This window comes from Ochotona princeps, chromosome 4 (genome assembly GCF_030435755.1).
Source record: "Ochotona princeps isolate mOchPri1 chromosome 4, mOchPri1.hap1, whole genome shotgun sequence".
NCBI classification, from domain to species: Eukaryota; Metazoa; Chordata; class Mammalia; order Lagomorpha; family Ochotonidae; genus Ochotona; species Ochotona princeps.
This window is the reverse complement of record NC_080835.1, coordinates 92,879,541-92,885,589: the sequence shown is the minus strand read 5'-3', so window position 1 is coordinate 92,885,589 and position 6,049 is coordinate 92,879,541. Positions and strand designations below refer to the sequence as shown.

Below are 6,049 nucleotides of genomic sequence, written 5' to 3'. Positions count from 1 at the left end.
CAACAGAGGACGGAGGTCAGAACAGATGGATCATCTGCCCCAGCCACGTGTTGGCAGTGAAGATCTGGGAAAACAGACTTTGTCAGCCAGTGGATTCTAGAGATATTTCATCATGCTTGGAATGGCGAGATTGGCAGCAGTTCAGAACTGTTGAACTATAGAAACCACGAGAGCGGTGCCCTCAGAGCATGCCCCATGTCAGAGACCCTGGGATGGTTGGAAGGTAGGGTGGGGCTTCTCCCTTTATCTCCCTCCTTACCTCAGATATACACACAAAACCAATGGTCTTACCCACTTTCCTGAAACCCTTGACACTTTGGGCCCTAATCAACTATGTAAAGATTATAAAAATAAAAGAAAAAATGAAAAAAAGTATCTAACATATTAATTCATTAGCAGAAAACGGTGGATGAAATTATTGTTTTCATTACCATTATTGTTTGCAGGTTTGAAAGACCAAGGCTCCTTCGGGAGGAGCCATTACTGGGTGGTTAAAGCTGGTGTAGCGTATCTAAGTCAACGTTAGGGGCTTGGGGTTAGCTCTGCTAAAGAGAGGCAAAGAAGGGCTCAAGGAAGGATGGACTAGAAGAGGCAGGCAGCTAGCACAGCCACCACCAGCCTGAGAATAGAGGCCATTCCAGACTGTGTAGTTGCAGCTGGGTGCTGCATTTCATCTCTCAGGCTGCCCCTCCCCGCAGCAGAGGCGGTGCGTGAGACCTGGCCGGGCGTCGGGGAGCCTGCACAGAGCTCTCAGGCAGAGTTGCTCAGTCGCAGTGGTTCGTAAACACATATGTCCCTCAGGAGATGGAGGTGAGAGGGAGGCAGGGATGGATTTGTGTTTTTCACCAGCAGAAGAGTCAGAGCAGGTAAAAAGAAGCAAACCTTAGCAAGAAGACCCACTTGAACCAAACAATAAAGTTGACAGTGTTGTCATTGTGCTCCCAAAACATTTAGCCTGCAGACAATTTTGCAAATTGTGAAGAATTTACAGCTTTTACTTTCAAAACACTAAAGAAAATGGAGCAACCGAAAATTTCAGGACTGAAGGTGTAATCCAATTCATCCTACAAGAGAAGATAGATTGTACATAAATGATGCTTTTAGATGCTGAATAGCCAGCTGAATCCTAACATGAGCAGAGCCAAGGTGTGGTGATTTTCTACACCAGAAGGAGGCAAGGAAGGGGCTACTGGAAGAAAATAGTGGGATTGAAGTTGTCAGATCAGATCCGCAAATCTGCAATGCCCCACTTAAGTTTTTAACATCCCAATTTATTTATAAAACTTTCTTACTTGTAAAAGGGAAGTACATTTCATTTTATGGATACAGATTTAACGATAGCAATACTTCCCATCCTATCTTCCTTCCCTCACTTGCTCCCAGCCTCCCTTCTTCTTTCTTGTTTTTCTTTTAATGTTTACAATGACATGCTTTCCGTTTATTTTATAAGCACAAGCTTAATACCCCATTGAAGAACGCTTCTGCAACACGTGCAGCAGCATAAACCCTCCCAAGGTTTGAGAGGGAGGCGATATGATGTTGAGAAAAAAAGAAATAGTTTTATCAGCTATTTGAGATGAGCCTACTCCATGCACTAATCCAATTAGATCAGATTAGATCAGTGTAGATAGGATTATATTTGCTCGGATTATATTTGATTAGACTAGAGTAGATTGGATTATATTTGATTGGATTATATTTGGTTGGTTTGGCTTGGGCTGTTTTTTATTTGAAAGGATTATATTTGGTCGGGTCGGATTAGTGTTGCTTGGATTATATTTGGTCGAATTTTATTTGATTGGGTTAGATTGGCTTGGGTCGGATTATACTGCATCAGATTGTATTTGATTGGATTGGATTAGTTTGGATTGGATTATATTTGATCAGGTTATACTAGATTGGATTAGATCAGTGTAGATCGGATCATGTTAGAGCAGATTACATTTGATCGGATTAGATTGGTTTGGATGGGATTAGATTAGATTGGGCCTGTTTGGATTGGATTATATTTGATTGGGCTGTATTAGATTGAATTAGATTGGTGTGGATTGGATTCTGTTAGATTGGATTATATTTGATTGGATTAGATTAGATTAGATTGGGTTGGATTAGATTAGTTTGGATCGTATTGTATTTGAACGGATCATGTTTGCTTGGACTAGATTAGTTTGGATTGGATTACATTAGATCGGATTATATTGGATCCGATGGGATTATATCAGGTTGGATCACGTCCAATGGGGTCATGTCTGATGAGATTTTATCTGATGGGGTTATGTCTGGTGGGGGTTGTATCTGATGGAATTATATCTGGTGGTGTGTCTGATGCGACCGCATCTGATGGGGCTTGTATCTGATGGGATCACATCTGACATGGTTTGAGTCTGATGGGATTATATCTGGTGGGATTATATCCGATGGTGTGGCTGATGGGATTTGCATTTGATAGGATTATGTCTGATGGTGCGACTGATGGGGTTTGTATCTGATGGGATCGTATCCGGTGTGATTGAATCTGATGGGATTATATCATGATGGGGCTGTACCTAATGAGATTGTAGCAGGTGAGGTTGCTGGGGGGGCTATGTCTGATTGGATTATGTCTGGTGGGTTGTCTGGTGGGATTAGATCTGATGGGGTTGTATCTGATGGGGTTGTGTCTGATGGTATCGTGTCTGGTGGGATTAGATTAGTGCATGTGATGGAAGAAAAAGTCTGGAATGATTTATGTGTGTGGTCCGGCCTGAAAGTGGGTGGTAGAGGTAAAGGGGGAAAAAAATGAACGACCTTTCCAGAGTTCTTTTCTTTCAGAGTCTATGGCAAGGCTGTGTTTCATGAACTTAGGATGATTAAAAAATGAGACCTAAAGAAAAAGGTGACAGGGATTGTTATTAAAATGCTTTCATAGAGATGGACAAAGCATACGAGACCTGATGTTGTGATTTACACTTTAATGATATGGAACATTTAAATAAATTTGTGTAGGTGGATTGATAGTTTGATGAGAGAAGAGGGCAAAGGCAGGAAAACTACGAGAATATTTTCTAAAATCCAAAAGTTGGAAAACAAAGTAAGTAAATATATTTTAAAAAAAATTTTATTTAATAAATGCTCTCAGTGTCTGAGACTGTTTTATGAATAACAGCTCAGTTCTACTTTCATAGCAATCCTTTGTTCTCTCCATTTTTCTTAGGGCTCACAGATGAAGATCCCATGGCTCCTAAGAGGTGTGTCTGGGTTCAAATTCGGGTAGTCTGGCTCCTGGCCTCTTGTCTTAACTAAAGAATAAGAGACTTACATAGAGAGAGAAAAGAACGAGAGGTCCCAGGCATATAATGCAAAGCAGGGTGTGGTGCTGATAACAAGGAAAGAAGCTTCAAATTTTTAGAGCGTTTTCTGTTGTGTCCCCATCTCTCTTCCTACCATCTGCCTCTGACTCTTCTCCTGGGCAAGGATTAAAAAAGCTGAGAAAAAAAGAAGCAAAAGCAAGACAAACCTGAGCTCAGTCTGATTGGAGATAATATTTATTAGTCCAGCAGCTCCACTCATAGTGTTGAATAACGCAAGGTGTTCCTTACTAGTTTTCATGTCGGACTTTTTTAAAAAAAGATTTATTTGTTTTTATTGGACAAGCAACTTTTATAGGCAAATAGAAAGATTCTTCATCTACTGGTTCACTCTTCAAGTAGCCACAATGGCCTGCCAGAGCTGAGTTGATCCAAACCCAGGAGCCAGGAGCTTCTTCCAGGTCTCCCATGCAGGTGTAGGGTCCCAAGACTCTGGGCCGTCCTCAATTCCTTTCCTAGACCACAAGCAGGAGCTGGATGGGAAGTGCAGCATCAGGGGTATGAACCAGTTCTCATATGGGATCCTGACACATGCAACATGAGGATTCAGACACTGAGCCATCGCACCACATAGTTTTAAACTTTCTTTCTTTCTTTCTTTCTTTCTTTCTTTCTTTCTTTCTTTCTTTCTTTCTTTCTTTCTTTCTCTCTCGCTCTCTCTTTTTCTTTCTTTCTCTCTCTTTGTTTCTTTTCTCTCTTTTTTTCTTTTTTATGAGAAATTTCTTAAACAATCTCACCAAAGATCCAAAAAAATGATAGATGACATGTACTCTTTAACCAAATCTATGTGATTCAGATATTGCACAGCTTCCTAACTACAGTGCTACAAAACTGTTACATAGGCAAGTGGATCTTCCTTCACTGAGTGGTGTCCAAGAGAAAATTGGTGAAGTCATGTCACCTTCTGCTCTACCTAATGTTCCATTGATTCTAACTGATACCGAAGGAAGCCCTGCTTGCCTGTAAAACAGTTTATAGCACTGTGAATAGAATTGGTTCCTTGACAACCACTCAGATACATGTTCGTCCTCCCTGTCCTGCTGCTCTTTGCTGATACTCTGTATAAGACTTTGGTGTGCTACAGTGGTTTTTACACCTGCAGCTCCTGTGGGACTTGCAGATGGCTGGTCTCTGGGCTCATGCAGGTATCTGGTGAGTCACATCTTTAAATTATTTTTGTTTGTACAATCAGGTAGCTCTGAGTTTTGTTGTCATTTTTATCCTCTGCTCTGTTAGAAATCTCAGTTTTCAGACTAGCAACCAAACTGGACACAGTGTACCTGCAAGGTCACTGAAACAGGTGGTAATAGACAATAAGCTTTGTGCAACACAGAATCCTAGAACCTATTACAAGGTCAAGATGCTTTCTCAAGTCATCGTACACAGGTACTTCAAACAGTTGTTGGAAAATGTGCCTTTTACTTCTATTTTCCTTGACTGCTTGAAGCACTCTCATACAAATACTTTAAAAAGGAAGAGCCCGACTCTTGTAGTTTCCATAGTAGAGCATACCAGTGCAAACCCTCGTCTTTGATTCCCTGTTGAAATTGACTGCTTCAAGGTTCAGGTCAAAGTGTCCAGTCTCCATGTTGTGTAACCTCAACCTGCAACCTGGAATGATCCCTCCTTGGCATGAGTGTGTGTTGAAAGCATGCCACGTGTGTGTTTGTCAAAATTCCATTATTCGTTTATATATTTTGTGAGGACATGCAAAAGTATTGTATAGAACATATTAAATTAAAATATAGTATCTTGTACATAAAACAGTTAAATTTATATCCATCACATTTCCAATTATAACACATTTCTCTTTTTCATTTTCGTTTTTTGGCCCATATAAATCCTGACTTGATGAGTGATAATACTTAACCTGTCCATGATTTAGACTAGTATCCATCTTGCCCACTTTACTTGTGAAATACGGTATTTATAAACTATGAAGTTGGCCGCTCCTGGTGCTGCCTGGTACCTGTTTTGTGAAGCAGCAGCTGAGGAGACTCCGGTGCTTGCCATGGCTGACGAAAAGCCTACGGAAGGAGTCAAGACCAAGAATAATGATCATATTAATTTGAGGGTCGCAGGGCAGGATGGTTCTGTCATGCAATTTAAAACTAGAAGGCATACACCACTTAGTAAACTAATGAAAGCCTATTGTGAATGACAGGGTTTGTCAATGAGGCAGATCAGAGTCCGATGTGATGGGCAGCCAACCAATGAAGCAGACACACCTGCACAGTTGGGACTGGAGGATGAAGATACCGTTGACGTGTTCCAACAGCACACAGGAGGTGTCTACTAAACAGGGAGCCTGCTGCTTTCCTCCAGCACTCTCATCTCACAGACCAAGAATGCATTCTCACTTAGAAAATGGCATTTGGGTTCCACTACATTCTGACCACCTCAGTATAGTTTTCCTATTCTTTCATTGTCCCCTTCCTACATTCCTTTATTGTACATAAAGTAACTGGTATATGTGCACAAACATATTGCATTTTTTCTTTTCTTTATTTTTTTTTTTTCTGAATGGCCAATGATGTGTTTTGGTTGACATCCCTGGGAGATGGAATGGGAAAATAAACTGGTTCTGTACATGAGCCACCACACAGGAAAATTACCCCATGCTAACATTTCCTCGGGGCTTCACTTGTCAGGAAAATGCAACTCTTCGATGCTTATGGGATCGCCAAAATCATTGCAGGTCA

The 6,049-nt window shown here is 41.0% G+C and overlaps 1 pseudogene; it reads left to right on the top strand.

Moving 5' to 3' along the window:
• Positions 1–5,358: 5,358 nt before the first annotated feature.
• LOC101519856 (small ubiquitin-related modifier 2-like) lies at positions 5,359–5,646 on the top strand (annotated as a pseudogene).
• Positions 5,647–6,049: the final 403 nt, after the last annotated feature.